The sequence below is a fragment of the Phoenix dactylifera genome, unplaced genomic scaffold (genome assembly GCF_009389715.1).
Source record: "Phoenix dactylifera cultivar Barhee BC4 unplaced genomic scaffold, palm_55x_up_171113_PBpolish2nd_filt_p 000689F, whole genome shotgun sequence".
Taxonomy (NCBI): Eukaryota; Viridiplantae; Streptophyta; class Magnoliopsida; order Arecales; family Arecaceae; genus Phoenix; species Phoenix dactylifera.
The window spans coordinates 178,857-204,534 of record NW_024068073.1 but is presented as its reverse complement, the minus strand read 5'-3'; the positions used below and the strand labels follow the sequence as shown (position 1 = coordinate 204,534).

The window sequence follows — 25,678 nt, the reverse complement described above, 5'->3', positions numbered from 1 at the left end:
CTAATCTAATTAGGATTGTTTTGGAATCCTACTCCAAGTAGGAATCCCAGTCCTACTCCAATTAGGATTTCCAGTCCTAATCCAATTAGGACTCTAGGAATCCTACTCGAAGTAGGATTTGTGTTTAAGTCCAATTAATTAATTTCATTGTTCCTTCTTCAACTGAATATCAATCGAATTGATTACTTGTGATTCCTAATCACGATTCAACCATCGGATCGGTCAATACTTCTAGTGTGTGTGACCCCATAGGTTCTATTCTGACTGGTAGTGAGATATATTGTGATCTCTATCACAATATCATTGAAAACTTCTTTCAATGGGTCGGAACGATTCCAACTCTACTCATTAGGGTTTATCGATCATCGAGATAATCCCTGTGAGTCCCACCATCCACCAGTGACACCTAGCAGCATGTAGTGGCTACCCAGCAGAATGAAATGATGAACCTCTAGGTGCAGTTATCATGTGATACAGTCCTACTATCGTGGATCCCTACAGGACGGAGGTCATGGACAACTCGTCAAACCCCATCGCCTGTCATATGTCAAGATTTATTCGACTTAAGTTCGAGAGCGGAGAACTCTTTCTCCACTGTGCAATCTGCCCCGGCCGAGGTCTTACGAACTCAGTCTTATAAATCACATAGGATCTCTCCTTATCTATCAAGGTCGATAGATTCCTTATAGGTGCATACCCTACTCCTACAGTGAACCTACTGCAGCCAATCTACACTGCATGGACCCATATGGCTAGAGACCATGCATGTGTGCAGTCAAACTACAATAACCTCACTGTGAGTGGCCGAAGCACCGCAGGTCAAAGGACCAGTCACACTACTGCAACATCAAGCAAGTCACTGACGAGTGGATAGACATCCAAGTGACTTCTTGTATTGGTCACGCTCAGTACCCTTGTTCTCTAACAAGCACCTGCACTATTACTTCAGTGTCCCTACACCGTGGACTCGAGTCTCGTCCATCCATAGGGAAAGTAATGTGTGCACTGATCTCATCGGATCGATCACCGTCCTCGTGATGATCCATCGATCAAGAGCGTTTAGAAATTAATCACTAGTGATACATGGCTCAAATTCTCAACTCTTGAGAATATGCATCATCATCTTATTAATTCCTTGGACGATTCATAGACATAATAATAATATGAATGAAAAAGATGCCCTTCATTTATTCAATAATAATAAAGTCAAGTACAAATTATGTCCTAGAATTAATAATGTGTCAGCCAAAATTGGCTTCTAGGGCATACATCTAACATGATCACCAAGTGATGCCTTCGAGTCTCATAATCCACTAGTGACACCTAGCAGTATGTGGTGGCAACCCAGCAGAATAGAATATCTAAACCTCTTGGTGCAGTTAGCGTATGATACAGTCCCTCTATCATGGATCCCGACGTGACGGAGGTTATGGATATCTCGTCAAACCCCAACGTCTGTCATATGTCAAATTTATACGACTTCCAGTTCGAGATATGGAAAATTCTTTTTCCAAAATAACTGGCCAGAAATTTATCGAACTCAGTCTCATAAATCACATAGGATCTCCTAATCTATCAAGATCGATAGATCCCATCTAGATGCAACCCTATTCCAAAATGAACCTACTGCAGCCAATTCGCACTACAAAGACCCGAATGACTAGGGCCCAAGTTCACATGCTCGTCAAACTACAGCAACCTCACAGTGAATAGCTGAGGCATCGCAGGTCAAAGGATCAGTCATATAACTGTAGCATAAGTAGTCACTGACGAGTGGATAGACATCCATGTGACTACTATCTTTGGTCACGCTCAGTACCTTGTTCTCTAACAAGTACTTGCATAATCACTCCAGTGTCTCTACACCGTGGATTCGAGACTCGTCCATCTGACTAAGTGATCTGTGCACTAATCTCAGCAGATCGATCACCGTCCCTCGTGATGGATCCATCGATCAGGAGCATTTAAAAATTAATCTCTAATGACACATGCCTCAAATTCTCAACTCCTTGAAATTATGTGTCATCATCTATTAATTTTTTGGACGATTCATGAACACATACAAACATGAATGAAAAATAAATTACCCAATCTTATTTATTAATAAGTGTCAAATTACAAATTTATGCTCCATATTACAAATATGCGTCAGCTACGTTGGTTTTTAGGGCATACTTCTAACAATCTTCCACTTGCACTAAAGCCAATCAGACATATATTTAAGTCTCATTTTTTCAATATGGACTTCTAATTTCTTCTGACTTAGCTGCTTAGTGAATGGGTCCGCCACGTTATCAGTGGAGTCTACTCTCTGCACCTCTACATATTTCTTTTCGAGGTAGTCGCGAATTAGATGAAATCGCCGCTCTATGTGCTTGGACTTCTAGTGAGACCTCGGCTCTTTAGCCTGTGCTATGGTGCCGTTGTTGTCACAGAAAAGGGTTATGGCATCTGATGACATGACTCCTAGCTCTTCGACAAACTTCTTGTACCAGAACGCTTCCTTCGCAGCATCCGATGCAGCAATGTACTCTGCTTCCATGGTAGAATCTGCAATAATCGGTTGCTTGGAACTCTTTCAATTTACCGATCCTGCATTGCATAAGAATACATATCCTGATGTAGACTTTCTATCATCAGGGTCAGTCATGAAGTCTGAATCAGTATATCCTTCTACCTTTAACTCTGTGCCTCCCCCAAAGACCAAAAATAGATCCTTAGTCCTTCTCAAGTACTTAAGATATTTTTCACAGCTATCCAGTGCTCCTCGCCTGAATTTGACTGATATCCGCTCGTGACACTCACAGCATGTGCTATATCAGGTCGAGTACATAGCATGGCATACATGAGGCTCCCTATTGCCGATGCATAAGGGATCCTACTCATGCGCTGAATCTCTTCAGATGTTTTGGGGCACATCTTTTTGGAGAGATTTATCCCATGCCTTAGGGTTAACAATCCTTGATAAGTGCTTAATAATCTATAATTTAGTTATCTTTCCATAGCACTTATCAATATTTTTAAACTGATAAATATATATTTTACAATAAAATTAAATAAACATTGAAATGAATTTAAAATATGGTAAGAGGTAAATAATTCTTTTCTCAAAACAGACTCTAAACTTGTCTCTCTCCTAGTTATAATCTTTCATGAAAACATATAAGGAGGAGATTGTGTTGACCCGATTTGGTAACCTGATGGAGTTGTAATCAAGCTAAGATTATAATTAAATGGGTTTTGGTCCTGATTCGATCGAAAGTTATAATTAATTATGTATGGGGCAGAGGTTTGATTAACCCTTTTTATTAGGTCACGGTCCGGTTTTTAGTCTTGTCTGGTCGAGTTCGATCTGAAGCAGCTCAGCAAGAATTAAATTTAAATAACATTGGGCTCGAGAACAATTTCAAGCAAATCAACGATCATGACCCACCTCAAATCCAAAGCCAATTCCCAACCAATTCCTTACCTGCCTTCATATAAAATTTATAATTTTAAAACAAAAATAATAATAATAATAATAATTGAATATCCATGATTCACTGTTCATATGAACAGTGTCCCGTGAAAACACTGTTCATATGAACAGTGTTACAAAAAAAATAATAAAACTAATCCCACTATTCATCTTCTTCCTCCCTCCTTGCATCAGGGCCGTCCACCTTCCTCCCGTCGATCCCGCGAGCAGATCCGCCGCCCGTGCCAGCCGCATCAGCCGCGTGCCATCCGCCCGTGATGCAGCCCGTTCCACCTCCCAGCAGCCGAGATCCAGCTCCTCCGCCATCAGCCTCCCGTCGTTCCTGCAGCCAGCGAATCAGGCGTTCGTCCGAAGCGTCTTCAACGCGTTCATGGCACGATTCAAGGCTGCAGTGAATCTCCGGCCATCCTTCCATTTCGAACACAGCCGAGGCGTCCCAGATTTCAGCTCCCAATCGCGACCAGCATCCTGTTTTTCGCCATCACCGTCCGCATCTTCTCCGGATTCAAAACCCCCAAATCACGGATTGACGCCCTTCACCCGAGATCCAGCCATTCTCCCCAGCATCACGCCCTCGCGTGCAACAGGAATCAAGCCTCCGCGAGATCGAAAACATCAGACCACGCCATGAATCCATCGCTGGGTCTTCAGCGGTCTATAAGAAGAGCTCGGTTGGGAAGAACGGAGGGGGGCGACGGTTTGAAAAAAAACAGAGGAGGAGCCTCTGTTTGGGAGAGAAAAGAAATAAAAAAAAAAGAATGAAGGGAGGCTGGGAGCGGATCAATTAGTGAAAGAAAATGATGCGGATGGCGTGGAGCATCTCAGCAAGCCGATCAAAGTCGCCGAGCATCATGAGTGGCTGAATCCTTGTTTAGGGGTTTGATGCAGCCATGGATGAGTATTTGTGTTGCATTTCTTTGATTTTTAGCGTTGTAAGACAGTTGCATACTCAATGAAATTATGATCTTAAAATGTCTTGTTTAATTTATGTAAGATGTTTATCTTGTAGAAAGTCTTTGCATGAATTAATCTAGTTTATCGAAATTGAATCCAATACCTGTGGTTTGGAAGAGAGTGCTATGCAACTATCGGATTTATCTTTGAAAAATTAATCATCAGATGAATCATGCTAAATAGGACAGATCATGTCTATCCTTAGAAAAGATGGTTTGTGCCAGGCTTAGATGACTCATACTGTGGGTTAGATTTCAGCTTTTTGTATGATTGCCCTAACTTGTAGTTAAGAGCAATCAGATCATACACGCATCTAAGTCATTGAAAGCATCACACTTACGAATCCATCGGTGGATTCTAGCCCTAAACACCTCTCTCCATAGATAATTCATACTACTACACCCATATTAATTCTTATGTTTTTATCATTTACTCTAGCTTATCCTTTTTGAAGTAATTATTTAATTAGGAAAAATAACTTGTCTCCAATTCCTGTGGACCGACACCCGTAATCACTGTCCTACAGGATACGTGCTATTGCGTGGTTTATTTTCAAAATTGAAAGAACCGATCAATTTTTGGCGCCGTTGCCGGGGATTGCTAGCATAGTTATTTTTCTTATTAAAAAAATTTATTTAAAAAATTAAAAAAAATTCTTTAAAAAATTTTTTCTATTATTGTTACTTTTCTTATCTTCTTTTTCTTCCTTACTAATTTGTATTTATTTTTTTTATTATTTGATCAGGAATCGAGGAAAAAAAATCTGGGATGATCAAAAGGAGAACTGCTGGAAAAGAAATGCTGTAGAGGTTTAAAAAAAAAAATTAAATTGCTGGGAAAATTTCCTTTGGTAACCTCTAAACTTTTCTTATTTAAATTAATTATTGGCTTGAAATTTTGTGGTGATTGTTTGATTTTAATTATAGCAAAATTGTGAATGCATGCCTGATACACATACACAAATCAATCTGCACATAGTAAGGGCAATCACCCCAACAAGATAAGAGCCGGATTTCATCACCGGACTCTTGTCCAACTTAGGTGAACTCAATCTCACATAGTGTCACTTTAATTAAAATCAATTAGACATTGGCTCCTAGGGACATTCGAGCTCAATAGGACGAAGATCACCGAAAGTTGCACCAATTTCGCTCTGTGGCTTAGTTGATGTCTAGGCAAGCTTTGTCCCTATAAGGGAGACAGTTCATCTATTCGAGGCAAGTGGGTTTTAAGTGGGACCTTTGCGAACGCATCGTGACCCCTCCACTTACCTGGGAGCTTACCTGGTCAACTCGGTTCATTAGACCGGATTGGAGGCTTAGGTGCCCTCTTCAAACCAGTTAGGAGTTGTCTAGTGATTTTAGGTCAAAGACTAGGATTGATATGCTTTTCTCTTTTATTGCATGCTTGATTGATCGAGTACTAGTGTATGCACGGTAGTCGTTCTAGAGTACAAAATCTATTACCTTTCGACCCTGAAATAGAACGAACCCTTAGGAACATTCGAGCTAAGATCAAAACATTAGGATCATCCCCACCTCTTAAGATGGCTGAAGAACAACCCAAACTCCTGAGGGAGTACTTTACTCCCACTATTTATACTTCCCCATCTTGCATTCGATTACCTGAGGTAGCAGCTGTACAATATGAAATAAAGTCTAGTGTGATCCAAATGCTTCCCATCTTTTTATGGGCTCACCAATGAAGATCCATATAAACACCTAGATGAATTCCTTGAGATTTGCACCACTGTCAAGATTCAGAATTTCACTGATGATGCTCTGAAACTTAGATTATTCCCCCTTCTCCCTTAAAGATAGAGCCCAAGCAATGGTTGAATTCTTTAGAAGCCAACTCGATTCATTCCTGGGGTCAAATGCAACAAGAATTCTTAAAAAAATACTTTCCCATAGGAAGAACGAACCAGTTTAGACGTGCTATCACAAGCTTCTCCCAAACTGAGGGAGAAGAATTTCATGAAACTTGGGAGAGATTTCGGGACCTAATCCGTAAATGCCCACATCATCAAATACCTAAGTGGCAGCTAGTGCAATGCTTCTATGACGGATTGACTGAACGAAACCGTCAGATGATTGATGCCGCATGTGGGGGGACATTCATGCTTCAAAATGAGCATGAAGCATGGAAATTATTTGAAAATCTAAATGAAACTCCCTCCACCATGCTTCATGTTCTCGTCAAGCACCCCCGAGTTCTCAAAGAAAAGGGACCATTTGTGAAATAAGTCATTCTATGGACCTGTCTAGCAAGGTAGATGCATTGTCCCATAAGATTGACCAACTGATGATAGGTGGGCATTACATGAACTCTTCCCAAGCACAAGTGTGTACTATTTGTTCTAGCCCATCCCACCCTATTCATGAGTGCCCTTCAGCGCCCCAATTCCCCGAACTCGTGCAAGAACACATCAATGCTGCTCAAACACTGCCTAGTCCGGGTAATGACCCATTTTCCAATACATATAACCCGGGATGGCGAAATCATCCAAACTTTTCTTGGAAGCAGCAAGCTTCGAATACTGCCCAACCTTATTCCCAAAACTTTCCAAACCCTCAGAATTTTCAAACCCCACAAAATATTTATCCCTACCGTCCCTCGACTCAATTTCAACACACTCCTCCTCCACCCCAAAGAAACACAGCCTTTGAGGAGAAAGTGTTGAACGCCCTTCAAGGTTTGGAAACCATTACACAATTAGTGCACTCTCATACGCAATCAATCGCCAAGCTAGAATCCCAAATGGGTCAACTAGCTAATGCACTAAACAAGCGAGAGGAAGGAAAGCTTCCAAGCCAACCACTAAGTAATCCTAGGGGACAATACATGGCTCAAGAAAATCAACTAAATGCAATTCATCATGAACAAGCCAATGCTTTGACTACCCTAAGGAGTGGACGTGTAGTAGACAATAAGATTGGGGAGGACAACAATAAGGAAGATGAAGAAGAGGATAGAAATGTGTCAAATGAAAAACCTTCTTCTTCTTCTTCACCTAGTCCACCTTCTGCCAAAACTCATATCCCAAAGGCTCCATATCCTGAAGCTCTTAATTCACCCTCTCCCTTTGGCAAAAAGGGAACTTCACTAGAGAAAATAATGGAGGTTTTCAAACAAGTGAAAATCAACCTTCCGCTTCTTGATGCTATTAGACAAGTTCCCTCCTATGCCAAATTCCTCAAAGATCTTTGTACACAAAAGCGAAAATCTATGACACATGTGCCTAAAAAGGTCTTCCTAACTGATCAAGTGAGTTCTATTCTCCAACACAACACCCCTCCGAAATTCAAAGATCCTGGTGCTCCCACCATCTCCTGTGTCTTAGGAAATAATTTCATTGATCGAGCACTCTTAGATCTAGGGGCAAGTGTCAACCTTTTACCTTATTCAGTTTATGAGAAACTTGGGTTAGGTGAGTTAAAACCAACCTCGGTATCCCTTCAATTGGCTGATCGATCTGTAAAAACACCACGTGGGATAATTGAAGATGTTCTTGTCAAGGTAGACAAATTCTATTTTCCAGTAGATTTCATTGTCCTTGATATGGAACATGAACCTAATCCTAAGAAACAAATCCCCGTTATCCTTGGGCGGCCCTTTTTAGCAACAGCCAATGCGTGCATCAATTGTAGAACAGGGGTACTGAACATATCATTTGGGAATATGAAGGTAAAATTAAATGTGTTCAATGCGGCCCGACCAACCCGCAAGGGAAATTGAGTGTTTTATGATAGACAAAATAGATGACCTCATAGAAGGAGATGCAAAAACTATCTCACTATGTCTGGCTGAAGACAATAACTTAGCGCTTGTTGGGAGGCAACCCAATTCTCTTAGATTATTTCTTAACATTGAGGACAATGTTAGGTTTAGGTTTGGGGGTATTCATCTTGATTTTCATCCCAAAAAATAAAATAAAAAATAAATAAAAAAAAATAAAAAATAAAAAATAATAATAAAAAAAATCATTTTTTTTAAAAAAGAAAAAACTAAAAAATAAAAATATTTTTTTTAAAAAAATATGTTTATTTTCATTTTTTATAAAATAATAAAAAAAAGTTATTAAAAAAAAAATTTTGTAAAAAAAAAAACCCTAATTTATATACATTTATGCGAGAATGATAAACACACAAGGTATATAAATCTAAAAAGCCCAATGACTAGTGGGAAGTAATACAAATTTAAGTTCTTTTTATTAAGTCTCTCTTAGGGAGTTGTAAGCTAATTAATACTTTGGAATTTCACTACACACTGGCCGACTCTTCTAAGGTCTAGGCTCGACATTATGTTGAGAGTATGGTAGCAACCTTGGACCCTGATGAATCATACTTATCTAATCCAAAAAAAAAAAAAAAAACATCAATAAAAATGGATTTAGTCAGGAACATCGAAAAGGGCTACCTATTGTCAAAGATCAAGTGGGCTTGTGATGAGGACTCCGAGCATAAGTCCGTAGGGGAGTCTTGATGCCCGACACCTTATGCCAACTGGTGTGAGAGTTGTCGACTGATTGCTCGTTACACGGAGAAATCACCACAAGAGTAAAAGTGCACAATTATATATCTTTCTTTAAAAAAAAGAAAAAAAAATGTTGTATATGACCGAAAAGACAATAGTGTGAAAGCCGTCGTTGTAAAAATTCGAGTAAACTGGAATATTACACATAAAGCCCGTGAGGTAACTAAAGTAAACATCCACAACTCTCGAAATCCTGCAGATAAGATGATTTTTGAATCAGTGAGTAGGTCTTTTCGACCAATCCTTGGAAACTACTAGTATTAACAATATTTTGGGAGATCCGAACCCTTAGCTTGTGTACGGTCCAGATTTCAACCGAGCACTCCAGTATAACTAAGTCTTACAACTCCCTAAACGAAAACTTAATGACTTTAACTTAGATTGCATACTAATCTACAATTGTTGGGCTGACTTAGTAAATAAACCGTGTGTGCTTTGAAATTCTTATCATTTATGTATCTTAAAATTAGATTTTAATTAAAAAAAAAAAGTTTTTTTTTCTAGCTAGTATGCACTTTGGAATTTGAAGTTTCATCAATCAAATTAAAAAAAAAAAAAAAAAACAACAACAACAACAAATTAATCATAACATAAATGATATTGAAGTTTGTGGTATCTTCACTGAAAACCCTCACGAGACTATAACTCGTCCACTAGGGTAACTAGGAGTTTAAAGCCTTGTTGCATATGGTAAATGCAATCGCGATGCCTGCGAAAGTGAGTTAAAATTCTTCTTTTCTAGTTTTATTTTGCTCGAGGACTAGCAAAACATAGGTTTGGGGGTGTGATAAGTGCCTTAATAATCTATAATTTAGTTATCTTTCCATAAGCATTATCAATGTTTTTAAAACTGATAAATATATATTTTACGATAAAATTAAATAAACATTGAAATGAATTTAAAATATGGTAAGAGGTAAATAATTCTTTTCTCAAAACAAACTCTAAACTTGTCTCTCTCCTGGTTATAATCTTTAATGAAAACATATAAGGAGGGAGATTGTGTTGACCCGATTTGGTAACCTGATGGAGTTGTAATCAAGCTAAGGTTTATAATTAAATGGGTTTTGGTCCTGATTCGATCGAAAGTTATAATTAATTATGTATGGGGGCAAAGGTTTGATTAACCCTTTTTATTAGGTCACGGTCCGGTTTTTAGTCTGTCTGGTCGAGTTCGATCTGAAGCAGCTCAGCAAGAATTAAATTTAAATAACATTGGGCTCGAGAACAATTTCAAGCAAAATCAACGATCATGACCCACCTCAAATCCAAAGCCAATTCCCACCAATTCCTTACCAGACTTCATATAAAATTTATAATTTTAAAACAAAAATAATAATATAATAATAATTGAATATCCATGATTCACTGTTCATATGAACAGTGTCCCGTGAAAACACTGTTCATATGAACAGTGTTACAAAAAAAAAAATAATAAAACTAATCCCAACTGTTCATCTTCTTCCTCCCTCCTTGCATCAGGCCGTCCACCTTCCTCCCGTCGATCCTGCGAGCAGATCCGTCACCCGTGCCAGCCGCATCAGCCGCGTGCCATCCGCCCGTGATGCAGCCCGTTCCACCTCCCAGCAGCCGAGATCCAGCTCCTCCGCCATCAGCCTCCCGTCGTTCCTGCAGCCAGCGAATCAGGCGTTCGTCCGAAGCGTCTTCAACGCGTTCATGGCACGATTCAAGGCTGCAGCGAATCTCCAGCCATCCTTCCATTTCGAACACAGCCGAGGCGTCCCAGATTTCAGCTCCCAATCGCGACCAGCATCCTGTTTTTCGCCATCACCTCCGCATCTTCTCCGGATTCAAAACCCCCAAATCACGGATTGACGCCCTTCACCCGAGATCCAGCCATTCTCCCAGCATCACGCCCTCGCGTGCAACAGGAATCAAGCCTCCGCGAGATCGAAAACTCAGACCACGCCCTGAATGCATCGCTGGGTCTTCAGCGTCTATAAGAAGAGCTCGGTTGGAAGAACGGAGGGGGGCGACGGTTTGAAAAAAAAACAGAGGAGGAGCCTCTGTTCGGGAGAGAAAGAAATAAAAAAAAAAGAATGAAGAGGCTGGGAGCGGATCAATTAGTGAAAGAAAATGATGCGGATGGCGTGGAGCATCTCAGCAAGCCGATCAAAGTCGCCGAGCATCATGAGTGGCTGAATCCTAGTTTAGGGTTGATGAAGCCATGGATGAGTATTTGTGTTGCATTTCTTTGATTTTTAGCGCTGTAAGACAGTTGCATACTCAATGAAATTATGATCTTAAAATGTCTTGTTTAATTTATGTAAGATGTTTATCTTGTAGAAAGTCTTTGCATGAATTAATCTAGTTTATCGAAATTGAATCCAATACCTGTGTTTGGAAGAGATTGCTATGCAACTATCGGATTTATCTTTGAAAAATTAATCATCAGATGAATCATGCTAAATAGGACAGACCATGCCTATCCTTAGAAAAGATGGTTTGTGCCAGGCTTAGATGACACATACTGTGGGTTAGATTTCAGCTTTTTGTATGATTGCCCTAACTTGTATTAAGAGCAATCAGATCATACACGCATCTAAGTCATTGAAAGCATCACACTTACGAATCCATCGGTGGATTCTAGCCCTAAACACCTCTCTCCATAGATAATTCATACTACTACACCCATATTAATTCTTATGTTTTTATCATTTACTCTAGCTTATCCTTTTTGAAGTAATTATTTAACTAGAAAAAATAACTTGTCTCCAATTCCTGTGGACCGACACCCGTAATCACTGTCCTACAGGATACGTGCTATTGCGTGGTTTATTTTCAAAATTGAAAGAACCGATCAATCCCCTCTTAGAGTTTTCCATGCTGAACCTCTTCAGCACTTCCTCTATGTACATTTTCTGTGATAGGCCAAGCATCCTCTTAGATCTATCTCTATAGACCTTAATCCCCAAAATATAAGATGCTTCACCTAGATCTTTCATGGAGAACTTCTTAGACAGCCATAACTTGACCGATGTGAGCATGGGAATATCATTCCCAATTAGAGTATATCATCCACGTACAATATGAGGAATACTGTAGCCCTCCCACTGACCTTTTTGTACACACATGGTTCCTCTTCTTTCTTGATGAAATCAAACGATTTGATCACATCATCGAAACGAGTGTTCCAACTCCGAGATGCTTACTTTAGTCCATAAATGGATCTTTGCAGCCTGCAGACCTTGTGATCACCATCGCTGGAAGTGAAACCCTGAGGCTTTCCATATAGATATCTTCCTCAAGATATCCATTAAGAAAAGCAGTTTTCACATCCATCTGCCATATGTCATAATCATGATAAGCGCAATGGCAAGCAACGTTCGAATGGACTTCAGCATAGCTACCAGTGAAAGGTATCTTGATAGTCAATGCCTTCATGCTGACTATAACCTTTTGCCACCAACCTTGCCTTATAGGTCTCTACCTTGCCATCCGAACCCATTTTTCTTTTGTAGATCCATTTACACCCAATAGGTACTATACATTCAGGCGGATCTACTAAGGTCCATACTTGGTTGGAATGCATGGAGTCTATTTCTGACTTCATCGCATCAATCCATTTTTCGGAGTCGATGTCTAACATCGCTTTTTGTAGGTCTTGGATCATTACTATGATCTCTTTCTCCCATGAGAAACTCTTCCTCTATTTTCTCTTAAGCATACCTAAGTATCTTCAGAGGATGGGAGATCCTACTGGATCTACGAATGGACGAGGTTCTTCATGTATTGGTTCAATGTGAATAGGTTCACTAGCTCAATTGCTCATTGCTCTTTAGAGACTTTCTCTTCGAGCTCAATTTTTCTCTCACTACCTCTATCAAGGATAAACTATTTTTTCAAGAAATGGCATGTCGGCTCACAAACACTTTGTGATCTTCTGGATATAAAAATTGTATCCTAATGACTCTTTAGGATATCCAATGAAACGAGTACCAATTGTCCTAGACTCTAACTTGTCCGCCTGTTGTCGCTTGATTTGGGCTGGACATCCCCAAATCTTGAATAACCAAGACTTGGTTTCTTACCATCCATATCTCATACGGTGTGGTAGGAACGACTTAGAGGGAACTCATTCAATATATAGATAGCTTAAGTAGGGCATCTCCCCACAAGAATAAGGGTAAGTTAGTGAAGCTCATCATGGACCTGACCATATCCAATAGGGTCCGATTCCTCCGTTCAGACACTCCGTTGAGTTGAGGTGTTCCAGGAGTGTCCATTGTTGAAACTATACCATTTTGTTTGAGATAATCACGAAACTCTCCACTAAGGTATTCTCCTCCTCGATCTGATCGAAGAACCTTAATGAGTTTCTCTGTCTGTTTTTCTACTTCAAATCTGAATTCTTTGAACTGATGAGAGCACAAAAGTGCATCTATACATCACTTAAATTAGTATTATTGCTAACAAATAATGATAAAATTGCCGCATTAATATTATATTTTGTGGTGCAGGTGATCGGAAATCAAAGCTAAAATGCATATTGGGTTCAAAAAAAAAAAATGCATCACTATAGTGACCAGCCAACCGCATGGACACCCCAGTTGCACACTAAAAGGAGTCAAGTTCAGCGTCCACTTCGTCCAGCTTCATTTTCCCTTCCCAGCATCTCGTGCGACCCAGCTTCTTCTGCATCTTAGCCCAAGCACCAGCAGTCCGTCTTCTCCGCTTGTGAAGCCATCTTGCACCCGAGTTCCAGCCACATCAGCTCCTACGTGTTCCAACCAATCCGCGTCCAAGCTTCTCCCAGCGTGGCGATTCCACCGCGTCTCAGCGCATGTGATCAGCTCCATCTCAAGCTCATCCGCATCCTCCCAAGCCCCAGCATCCCGTGAAGCTTCCGAGTCCATCCTCCCACGCGTCCCAAGCTTCACCGCGTCCGAAGATCCCGCATCTCCCGATTCCAACGTCCGCATCCCAGCTTCCTTCCGAGCTATCCGCGCTTCCCAGCATCTCTGCATCCCTCCGCGAGCGATCCACGTCTCCACGCGTCCGATCTTCAGCGCGATCCATCCGCTCGTCTTCCGGATTCGTGCTCAAGCCCAGCCGTCCGCGAAGCATCTTCCGTTCCCAGATCTACTCCTCAGCGCCCGGATACTCGGAAGCCAGCACGAGAGGAGCATCCTGTGTCCATTAACCTCCCAGCGACGGATCCTTGCCGCGTCTGCAAGCCAGCCGTCCGTGATGATCTCGTGCATCAGATCCCCTAGCATCCCGCGAAAGGTTTCCGCGTCCATTCTCCCGCATCCACAGCCTCATCCGGCCATCTCCACCGCTTGTAGGAAGGGGATCGACCCCATATATCCCTCTCGGCTGTGGGAGGAGGAGTCCCATTCGGTGAAAACAGAGGAGCCGGCTATCCAAAGAAAGGAAAGAAGAAAGGGAAACAGGGGAGCCCCTGTTTCCAAAAAAGAAAAAAAGAAAGAAAATGAAAGGGGATTAATGTTTTCAATGAGTGGCTAATTCTTAGGGAGGTGATGGAGGAACCTTTGATGTATTGCTCTTTTGAAGTAAACTCTAAACTTTGCTTTCAATGGTTTATATTTATTGATGTTTCTTGATTCATGCGTAGTTATTTCATAGATAGATCTTTAATGGATTATGATTATTGATATATGGATTGCTTTAGTATTTGATTCGCCGTAGACGTAAAAAGCACGACGGATGCTTAGAAATTGAGTTCATATGTTCATGAAACATATACCATGATTAGATCTATCCTACATTTAATCTTTAATCAAGAACCATAGAGTTTATTCCTTGGATGCAATATCATCAAGGGAATTCCAATCCCTACCATCTTTATTTCATAGAACTTTGTTTATTGAATATTATTTTTTGCATTTAATTTCTGAAAATCAAAACATCATTTTAACCCACAAATTTAGTCAACTGAAAATTACATCTAAAAATTACGCTAATAATCTATAGATCGTTCCCTGAGGATTCGACCTCGGACTCCCGAGAATTTACTACTTGTGCGATTCTCCTGCACTTGGGAGAACAATTTTAATTTTTGCATCATGAACCTTTCAAATGCTTCAGATTTATGTCTCATAAGATAGACATAACCATACCGTGAGAAATCATCGGTAAAAAGTAATAAAGTAGAAAAATTGACTCCTAGCCTGCACATCGAATGGGCCACACACATCAGTGTGTACTAGGCAAGTATTTCAGTGACCTCTCTCCGTGTCCTACAAAGGGTAATTTGGCCATTTTTTCTTGAAGGCAGGATTCACAAATCGGATATGACTCAGAAGTCAATGAACTCAATGCCCATGTTTCTCCAATTTGTTAATTCTGTCTTTTCCTATATGACCAAGTCTGAGGTGCCATAAATACTTTTGATTTATCTCATCTCTAGATCTTTTTGATCCTATGTACTCACTGTATGCTCAGATACGTTCACAGATGTTAGAACCCGCCCATGCCGCAGAAATTTAAAAAATTCAGATGGCAGCGGAAGAGGCATGCGCGGGATCAACCGTTCATCACATGAACGTTGTTCAAAAACCGTTCGTAGTTAGATAAGGATTAAAACTTTTAAAAACTTTAAGAAGATCAGATCTTCACTTTTGTGCGGGTAGGTGATCACCACAACCTGATGATCGTGGTTTGGAGAGGGCTCGCTTTGATGCCGCACAAGCATCCGGCCTCTACGGGTATCCACACGAAGTAGAGGACCGATCAAGATTCCTTGTCTCCCCGGGGTGCTAGCTCCCTTGCAGAGACTTCTTTAATGGTTGATGTCCTCCCTTTGAATCAACCCTTGATTGTGCTTGGAGAGGAAGAAGAAGATGAAGATCAGAGAAGGATCAAATCCCCTGCAGCCTTCTTTCTTTTCCCTGCGTTGGAAGGAGAAAGGAGGAGGAGGAGGCCCCAAGGCCTTCTTCTTTTCTTCTCCTTGCTTGCGGATAACCAAGAGGAAGAAGAAGAGGGCGTACGGCACAAGGAAGAGGAGATTTTCCAATACCTAGGTGCGCCAAGCCCCTCTCCTTATAAAGCATCTAGGCTCCTACAAGTTAGGAGCCCTTGATCTATTCCTAAGAGGGGCGCCGCCTCTCTCTTCATGCTGCAGCAAGGATGAAAAAGGGAGGGCTGCGCCCCTCCCTCATGGTAAACCCTAATCCTTATTAAGTAAGATTGGGAGACCCTAATGTGGTTAAGCCCTAATCTAATTAGGCTTAGTCCAAGGGTGAACCAATTGGTTTAATCTAGGTAAGTCCTAATCCAATTAGAACTTAATAACCATGACTCAATTGAACCCTTCATCCTAATCTAATTAGGAGTCATCTTGATTCATTAGATTAATAATTAATTGGAACTTAAGAAGTCCTAATCCCATTAGGATTTATTTAATTTTAGTCCTAATCCAATTAGACTCTAATTTGAATCCGAAGTCCTAATCCAATTAGGATTTCTAGGAATCCTATTCTAAGTAGGAATCCAAAATAATTCAAAAATCCTAATCTAATTAGGATTGTGGAATCCTACTTCAAGTAGGAATCCCATTCCTACTCCAAGTAGGACTTTCATCCTAATCCAATTAGGATTCTAGAATCCCACTCCAAGTAGGATTCGGTTTTAAGTCCAATTAATCAATTCCCATTCTTCTTCAACTTATTATCAATCAATTGTTGCTGGTGGTCCAAACCGAGAACGATTGGCACAGCGGTTGAACGGGTTCCCTTGAGTTGCTTTGGTTGCACTCCGCCCTCCGCCGGAAAACCTGCAAGCAAGCCTCGCACCACACAGGGGTAGTGGGGGCCCTCCGACGTCAAGTTAGAGGGAATCGAAAGAGAAGGAGAGTAGCAGGTAGATGATACTCTAGAAGATATTGCTTCCCCTCCCCCTTCCCCCCCAGCCTCATATATATCAGCTGGGGGCTTTCCGGGGATTCGTCATCGTGTGGCACGATGGGCTGCCACTGACATGGCCGTTACAGGGGCGTCGTGGGCAGCGCTGGGTACGGCCATGGCAGGGCATAGTGGAGCTCCGCTTTGTACGGCTGTTACAGGGATCGTGGGCAGCGCCGGATACGGCCGTTGCAGAAGTAGTGGAGCAGGGGGCCGCGGCGTGCCTCAGAGGAACAGTCTGTGTTGTCGAGAGATTGCCGACTCGGGTTCTTCCTGGGCGCGCGTGCCGGTCACGTGGGGCAGTGGCTAAGTTCCCCCGTAACAGTAGCCCCCCACTTCCAGCCTGAACCAGGAGGGGAACGGGTGAGGGAGTGATGCTTCGAAATTGCCGCCATCCCTCGGAAAGGCGCGCGCGCTTCGAGCTCCCCGCCTTCTTTATGGCGTATGGCGGTTGTCGCTGATCTGGCAGTTTGCGGATTTCGGCGAACATCCTCCTTAATGGCGTTGATTCGCCTTTGGGGCGCGAACATCCTTCGGCAGCCAGGCGTCCTCTGCGTCACCGAGGCGTCATCCGCCTTTCCGCCTATTTAACCGGGGGCCCTCCTCCGTCCGCCTTTCTCTTCACAGGCATCCTCGAGTTTCTCCCTTGTGCTGCTGCCGTTGCCGTCGGACTGTTCGTTCGCTCCTCCTTTGACGCTCTCGGAGCCGTTCTTCCTCCCCTTCCGGTGAGTTGCCCACTCTTCAATTTAGGGCTCTCCGTACTTTCTCTTTTCGTATTAGTGTACTCCAGTCGTTCCGGTCCCTTCTCCCTTCTTGACCCCGTCCTGACCGTAGATTCGCTGGCCATTAGGGATGGACGAAGTTAGGGCAGACCGCATTCAGTCAGAGCTGGTCCCCGAAGACCTAGATAGGTTCGTGGCCCGGTACCACCTTCCCGAAGCCTGCAACGTTACGCTCCCGGGGCCTGAGGAGAGGATGTCCCATCCTCCTCCAGGGAAGGTCGCCATCAATGAGGACATCCTTCGGGCTGGGTTCCGCTTTCCCCCCTCGGACTTAGTCATGCAGGTGCTCCGAGGTTTAAGAGTGGCGCCGACGCAACTGGTGCCGAATGATAAGTGCTTAATAATTTATAATTTAGTTATCTTTCTATAGCACTTATCAATGTTTTAAACTGATAAATACATATTTTACCATGAAATTGAATAAACATTGAATTAAATTAAATTATGCTAAGAGGTAAATAATTCTTTCTTAAACCAGATTCTGAACTTGTCTCTCTCTTGATTGCAATCTTTAATGAAAAACTACAGAAAAATATATAAGGAGATTGTGTTGACCCGACTAAGGTTATAACTAAATGGGCTTTGTCCTGATTTGATTGAAAGTTATAATTGTATAGGAAAATATTTGATTAACCCTTTTATTAAGTCACGGTCTGATCTGTTGAGTCCAATCTGAAGCTGTTTAGTAAGAATTAAATGACATTGGGCTCGAGAACAAGTTCAAGCCAAATCAACGATCATACCCACCTCAAACCCAAAGTAATTCCCAACCAATTCCTTATCTGCCTCATATAAAATTTATAAATTTAAAACAAAAAAAAAAAATTAATGAATATATAAAATAAATAAAATATGAATAGTGCATCACGATTCACTGTTCATATGAACAGTGTCCCGTGAAAATACTGTTCATATGAACATGTTACAAAAAAAAATAAAATAAACAAAACATAAGCACTGTTCATCTTCTTCCCCCAGTGCATCACGGCCGAGATTCGCTCCTCCCTCCCGTTCCAGCCACGAGTTCCATGCGGTGCAACCACGGATCTGCGTTCTCCACTCTTCCGGATCTCCAGCTCCTCTCAACGTCCCCATCATCCCGCGATCACCGCCCAGCCACGATCGCTCCTCCTCCGCCGCAGCCCGCGCCTCCTTCCTTCCGCACCACGTCCAGCCGTGCAACCATTCCGGATTCAAGACCCCCACCTCCGCATCTTCTTCTGCCCGTTGATCACGATCTCCAGTGCATCCAGATCAGCTCCCTCCCGGCTTCTTCCACTCCTCCCAACGGTTCACAGCAGCATTTCTTCCCCTGTTTCAGCAGCCGGTAATCCAGCTCCTTCCATCGCACCTCATTGCAGCACCCTCTTCCGGAAACTCCCACACCCGGACTGCAAGCGTGATCCAAGCCGTCTGTGATCAAGACGATGCAGCCAGCGACCGGATCTCCCGCCTCCTCCTCCGCCCGTGACGCATCCGGAGCCAATCCCCCGCTTCCACGATTCAAAGCTCAATTTCCTGCAAGCATCCGAGCATCCGAGATAGTCTCTGCATCCTCCCAGCTTCTTCCAATCCATTTGCAGCCGCAACCATTCCGGGATACGATCACAGTTCCTTCCATTTCCAGGGAACCCAGCACCCAACGCAGTTGCCCGTGATTTCCCTTCGCATCCCGAATAGCCAGCCATCCGCCAGGAAGCGCATCATTGCCTCCCCCGCCTCCGCCTCGTCCGTTCTCGCCATCCAGGAGGGATCCTCTTCCGTGATCAGCGCCCAGTGATTCCACGGCCGTTTCGATCCTCAGTCGGCTGCAAGGGGTGGGGAAGTCCTATATAAGGAGCACGGTTCCAAGAAAAAAAGGAGGAGAGCTTGCTCTGTTTTGAAGAGAAAAAGAAAACCAAAAAAAAAGAGAATAAAAAAATAGAGAGGGTTTGAGGCGGATGGCAAAGGAGTTCTTCAACCAACCAATGGAGCTGACAAGCACCATGAGCAGCTGAGCCTCGTTTAGGGGTTTGATGAAGCCATAGAGGAGTATTCGTTTCATTTTTATTGATTTGAGTTTGTATTGTAAGAGTGTTGCATGATGAAGAATTTATCAATTGAACTTATGATTTATCCAATTTATGTGAATTATTTATCTTGCATAAAATATTTTATATAGATTGATCTATTTCATCGAATCCAACACCTGTGGTTTGGAGGAGATATTCATGTGACATCGATTTCATGTTTAATGATTTAATGATCAGATGCATCATGCTAGGTTAGACAGGTCATGCTTATCGTTAGAGTAGATGGTTTGTGCTAGACTTAGATGATTCATGCTGGAATTAATCATAATTTTCTTTTATGATTGCTTTGGCTTGTAGTCGGAAGCAATCAAGTCTTAATACAACTCAATCATTGAAAGCGTCACGGATATAAATCTATCGGTGGAATCTAGCCCTAAACACCTCTCTCCATAGATAATTCATACTACTACACCCATATTAATTCTTAGTTTTTATCATTTACTCTAGCTTATCCCTTTGAAGTAATTATTTAATTAGGAAAAATAACTTGTCTCCAATCCCTGTGGACGACACCCGTAATCACTATCCTACAGGATACGTGCTATTGCGTGGTTTATTTTCAAAATTGAAAGAACCGATCAATTTTTGGCGCCGTTGCCGGGGATTGCTAGCATAGTTATTTTTCTTACTAAAAAAAATTTATTTAAAAATTAAAAAAATTTCTTAAAAAAATTTCTATTATTGTTACTTTTCTTATCTTCTTTTCTCCCTTACTAATTTTTATTTTTTTATATATTATTGATCAGGAATCGAGGAAAAAAATCTGGGATGATCAAAAGGAGAACTGCCGGAAAAGAAATGCTGTAGAGGTTTGCAAAAAAAAAAATAAATTGCTGGGAAATTCCCTTTGGTAACCTCTAAACTTTTCTTATTTAAATTAATTATTGGTTTGAAATTTTGTGGTGATTGTTTGATTTTAATTATAGCAAAATTGTGAATGCATGCTTGATACACATACACAAATCAATTTGCACATAGTAAGGGCAATCACCCCAACAAGATAAGAGCCGGATTTCATCACCGGACTCTTGCCCAACTTAGGTGAACTCAATCTCACATAGTGTCATCTTTAATTAAAATCAATTAGACGTTGGCCCTAGGGACATTCGAGCTCAATAGGACGAAGATCACCGAAAGTTGCACCAATTTCGCTCTGTGGCTTAGTTGATGTCTAGGCAAGCTTTGTCCCTATAAGGGAGACAGTTCATCTGTTCGAGGCAAGTGGGTTTTAAGTGGGACCTTTGCGAACGCATCGTGACCCCTCCACTTACCTGGGAGCTTACCTGGTCAACTCGGTTCATTAGACCGGATTGGAGGCTTAGGTGCCCTCTTCAAACCAGTTAGGAGCTGTCTAGTGATTTTAGGTCAAAGACTAGGATTGATATGCTTTTCTCTTTTATTGCATGCTTGATTGATCGAGTACTAGTGTATGCACGGTAGTCGTTCTAGAGTACAAAACCTATTACCTTTTGACCCTGAAATAGAACGAACCCTTAGGAACATTCGAGCTAAGATCAAAACATTAGGATCATCCCCACCTCTTAAGATGGCTGAAGAACAACCCAAACTCCTGAGGGAGTACTTTACTCCCACTATTTACACTTCCCCATCTTGCATTCGATTACCTGAGGTAGCAGCTGTACAATATGAAATAAAGTCTAGTGTGATCCAAATGCTTCCATCTTTTTATGGGCTCACCAATGAAGATCCATATAAACACCTAGATGAATTCCTTGAGATTTGCACCACTGTCAAGATTCAGAATTTCACTGATGATGCTCTGAAACTTAGATTATTCCCTTCTCCCTTAAAGATAGAGCCAAACAATGGTGAATTCTTTAGAAGCTAACTCGATTCGTTCTTGGGATCAAATGCAACAAGAATTCCTTAAAAAATACTTTCCCATAGGAAGAACGAACCAGTTTAGACGTGCCATTACAAGCTTCTCCCAAACTGAGGGAGAAGAATTTCATGAAACTTGGGAGAGATTTAGGGACCTAATCCGTAAATGCCCTCATCATCAAATACCTAAGTGGCAACTAGTGCAATGTTTATGACGGATTGACAGAACGAAACCGTCAGATGATTGATGCTGCATGGGGGCACTTTATGCTTCAAAATGAGCATGAAGCATGGAAATTATTTGAAAATCTAAATGAAAACTCCCTCCACCATGCTTCATGTTCTCGTCAAGCACCCCCGAGTTCTCAAAGAAAAGGGACCATTTGTGAAATAAGTCATTCTATGGACCTGTCTAGCAAGGTAGATGCATTGTCCCATAAGATTGACCAACTGATGATAGGTGGGCATTACATGAACTCTTCCCAAGCACAAGTGTGTACTATTTGTTCTAGCCCATCCCACCCTATTCATGAGTGCCCTTCAGCGCCCCAATTCTCCGAACTCGTGCAAGAACACATCAATGCTGCTCAAACACTGCCTAGACCGGGTAATGACCCATTTTCCAATACATATAACCCGGGATGGCGAAATCATCCAAACTTTTCTTGGAAGCAGCAAGCTTCGAATACTGCCCAACCTTATTCCAAAACTTTCCAAACCCTCAGAATTTTCAAACCCCACAAAATATTCATCCCTACCGTCCCTCGACTCAATTTCAACACACTCCTCCTCCACCCCAAAGAAACACAGCCTTTGAGGAGAAAGTGTTGAACGCCCTTCAAGGTTTGGAAACCATTACACAATTAGTGCACTCTCATACGCAATCAATCGCCAAGCTAGAATCCCAAATGGGTCAACTAGCTAATGCACTAAACAAGCGAGAGGAAGGAAAGCTTCCAAGCCAACCACTAAGTAATCCTAGGGGACAATACATGGCTCAAGAAAATCAACTAAATGCAATTCATCATGAACAAGCCAATGCTTTGACTACCCTAAGGAGTGGACGTGTAGTAGACAATAAGATTGGGGAGGACAACAATAAGGAAGATGAAGAAGAGGATATAAATGTGTCAAATGAAAAACCTTCTTCTTCTTCTTCACCTAGTCCACCTTCTGCCAAAACTCATATCCCAAAGGCCCCATATCCTGAAGCTCTTAATTCACCCTCTCCCTTTGGCAAAAAGGAACTTCACTAGAGGAATGATGGAGGTTTCAAACAAGTGAAAATCAACCTTCCACTTCTTGATGCTATTAGACAAGTTCCCTCCTATGCCAAATTTCTCAAAGACCTTTGTACACAAAAGCGAAAATCTAGGACACATGTGCCTAAAAAGGTCTTCTAACTGATCAAGTGAGTTCTATTCTCCAACACAACACCCCTCCGAAATTCAAAGATCCTGGTGCTCCCACCATCTCCTGTGTCTTAGGAAATAATTTCATTGATCGAGCACTCTTAGATCTAGGGGCAAGTGTCAACCTTTTACCTTATTCAGTTTATGAGAAACTTGGGTTAGGTGAGTTAAAACCAACCTCGGTATCCCTTCAATTGGCTGATCGATCTGTAAAAACACCACGTGGGATAATTGAAGATGTTCTTGTCAAGGTAGACAAATTCTATTTTCCAGTAGATTTCATTGTCCTTGATATGGAACATGAACCCAATCCTAATAAACAAATCCCCGTGATCCTTGGGCGGCCCTTTTTAGCAACAGCCAATGCGTGCATCAATTGTAGAACAGGGGTAATGAACATATCATTTGGGAATATGAAGGTAAAATTAAATGTGTTCAATGCGGCCGACCAACCCGCAAGGAAATTGAGTGTTTTATGATAGACAAAATAGATGACCTCATAGAAGGAGATGCAAAAACTATCTCACTATGTCTGGCTGAAGACAATAAACTTAGCGCTTGTTGGGAGGCAACCCAATTCTCTTAGATTATTTCTTAACATTGAGGACAATGTTAGGTTTAGGTTTGGGGGTATTCATCTTGATTTTCATCCCAAAAAAAAAAATAAAATAAAAAAATAAAAAAATAAAAAAATAATAAAAAATCATTTTTTTAAAAAAAAAAATATTTTTTTTAAAAAAAATGTGTTTATTTTCATTTTTTATAAAATAATAAAAAAAGTTATTAAAAAAAATTTTGTTAAAAAAAAACCTAATTTATATACATTTATGCGAGAATGATAAACACACAAGGTATATAAAATCTAAAAAGCCCAATGACTAGTGGGAAGTAATACAAATTTAAGTTCTTTTTATTAAGTCTCTCTTAGGGAGTTGTAAGCTAATTAATACTTTGGAATTTCACTACACACTGGCCGACTCTTCTAAGGTCTAGGCTCGACATTATGTTGAGAGTATGGTAGCAACCTTGGACCCTGATGAATCATACTTATCTAATCCAAAAAAAAAAAAACATATCAATAAAAATGGATTTAGTCAGGAACATCGAAAAGGGCTACCTATTGTCAAAGATCAAGTGGGCTTGTGATGAGGACTCCGAGCATAAGTCCGTAGGGGAGTCTTGATGCCCGACACCTTATGCCAACTGGTGTGAGAGTTGTCGACTGATTGCTCGTTACACGGAGAAATCACCACAAGAGTAAAAGTGCACAATTTATATATCTTTCTTTAAAAAAGAAAAAAAAAAGAAAAAAAAGGTATTGACCGAAAAGACAATAGTGTGAAAGCCGTCGTTGTAAAAATTCGAGTAAACTGGAATATTACAGATAAAGCCCGTGAGGTACTAAAGTAAACATCCACAACTCTCGAAATCCTGCAGATAAGATGATTTTGAATCAGTGAGTAGGTCTTTTCGACCAATCCTTGGAAACTACTAGTATTAACAATATTTTGGAGATCCGAACCCTTAGCTTGTGTACGGTCCAGATTTCACCGAGCACTCCAGTATAAATAAGTCTTACAACTCCCTAAACGGAAACTTAATGACTTTAACTTAGATTGCATACTAATCTAGAATTTGGGCTGACTTAGTAAATAAAACCGTGTGTGCTTTGAAATTCTTATCATTTATGTATCTTAAATTAGATTTTAATTAAAAAAAAAGTTTTTTTTCTAGCTAGTATGCACTTGGAATTTGAAGTTTCATCAATCAAATTAAAAAAAAAAAAAAAAAAAAACAACACAACAACAAATTAATCATAACAATAAATGATATTGAAGTTTGTGGGTATCTTCACTGGAAACCCTCACGAGACTATAACTCGTCCACTAGGGTAACCTAGGGGTTTAAAGCCTTGTTGCATATGGTAAATGCAATCGCGATGCCTGCGAAAGTGAGTTAGAGCTTTTCTTTAATTTTGCTCGAGGACTAGCAAAACATAGGTTTGGGGGTGTGATAAGTGCTTAATAATTTATAATTTAGTTATCTTTCCATAGCACTTATCAATGTTTTTAAACTGATAAATACATATTTTACCATGAAATTGAATAAACATTGAATTAAATTTAAATTATGGTAAGAGGTAAATAATTCTTTTCTTAAACAGATTCTGAACTTGTCTCTCTCTTGATTGCAATCTTTAATGAAAACTACAGAAAAATATATAAGAGATTGTGTTGACCCGACTAAGGTTATAACTAAATGGGCTTTGGTCCTGATTTGATTGAAAGTTATAATTGTATAGGAAAATATTTGATTAACCCTTTTATTAAGTCACGGTCTGATCTGGTTGAGTCCAATCTGAAGCTGTTTAGTAAGAATTAAATGACATTGGGCTCGAGAACAAGTTCAAGCCAAATCAACGATCATGACCCACCTCAAACCCAAAGTAATTCCCAACCAATTCCTTATCTGCCTTCATATAAAATTTATAAATTTAAAACAAAAAAAAGAAATTAATGAATATAATAAAATAAATAAAATATGAATAGTGCATCACGGATTCACTGTTCATATGAACAGTGTCCCGTGAAAATACTGTTCATATGAACAGTGTTACAAAAAAAAAAAAATAAACAAAACATAAGCACTGTTCATCTTCTTCCCCGCAGTGCATCACGGCCGAGATTCGCTCCTCCCTCCCGTTCCAGCCACGAGT

General features: G+C 40.9%; 2 non-coding genes across 2 annotated transcripts; both read right to left on the bottom strand.

Moving 5' to 3' along the window:
• Positions 1-6,357: 6,357 nt before the first annotated feature.
• Positions 6,358-6,463, bottom strand: LOC120106919. Its single transcript, XR_005508902.1, has one exon. It is a non-coding gene; the product is annotated as a small nucleolar RNA R71 (small nucleolar RNA).
• A 15,165-nt stretch (positions 6,464-21,628) lies between these two features.
• LOC120106918 lies at positions 21,629-21,734 on the bottom strand. The gene has a single exon (XR_005508901.1). It is a non-coding gene; the product is annotated as a small nucleolar RNA R71 (small nucleolar RNA).
• Positions 21,735-25,678: the final 3,944 nt, after the last annotated feature.